This window comes from Arachis hypogaea, chromosome 19, assembly GCF_003086295.3.
Source record: "Arachis hypogaea cultivar Tifrunner chromosome 19, arahy.Tifrunner.gnm2.J5K5, whole genome shotgun sequence".
Lineage (NCBI taxonomy): Eukaryota > Viridiplantae > Streptophyta > Magnoliopsida > Fabales > Fabaceae > Arachis > Arachis hypogaea.
The window spans coordinates 68,999,882-69,000,555 of NC_092054.1; the positions used below are offsets into that span (position 1 = coordinate 68,999,882).

The 674-nt window shown below is 41.4% G+C and overlaps 1 non-coding gene across 1 annotated transcript; it reads left to right on the forward strand.

Moving 5' to 3' along the window:
* The first annotated feature begins 339 nt into the window (after nucleotides 1–339).
* On the forward strand, nucleotides 340–443 carry LOC112782097 (small nucleolar RNA R71). The gene has a single exon (XR_003192836.1). It is a non-coding gene; the product is annotated as a small nucleolar RNA R71 (small nucleolar RNA).
* Nucleotides 444–674: the final 231 nt, after the last annotated feature.

Sequence of the window (674 nt, forward strand, 5' to 3'; positions counted from 1 at the left end):
CCTTCTTCTGTCTCCAATTCTTCTTGGGGTGAGGGTTGAGTGTGAATAGCTGTAGCCTGATTCTTCTCTATTTGCTTGGTCAATTCAGCCAGTTGCTTGGTAATTATCTTGTTCTGGGCCAGGATTGCATCCATATGGTTCAATTTTAAGATTTCCCTGTTGTTGCTCCTGTCCGAGGAATAAAAGTACTCATTGTCAGCCACTGTCTCTATAACATCAACGGCCTCTTCAATGGTCTTCTTCTTATTGAGGGAACCTACAGATGAGTGGTCTACAGCCTTCCTTGATTCACAATTCATCCCTTCATAAAAGATGTGGATTTGCACCTATTCATTAAATATGTCAGGGGGGCATTTCTTCGTCAAGTCTTTGAATCTCTCCCATGCTTCATATAGAGTTTCATCATCCTGCTGTCTGAATGTCTGCACTTCAGTTCTTAGCCTTTTTACTCTTTGTGGAAGGTAGAATCTTGTCAAGGATCTGCTCATTACATCTTCCCAGGTGGTCAAGCTTACTTTGGGAAATGACTCCAGCCATTTTGATGCCTTGTCTCTCAAAGAAAATGGAAACAGTAGCAATCTATAGGTGTCAGGATGAACATCATTAGATTTAACCGTGTCACAAATCCTTTGGAATTTAGTGAGATGCTCATTAGAATCCTCTTGTGCACTACC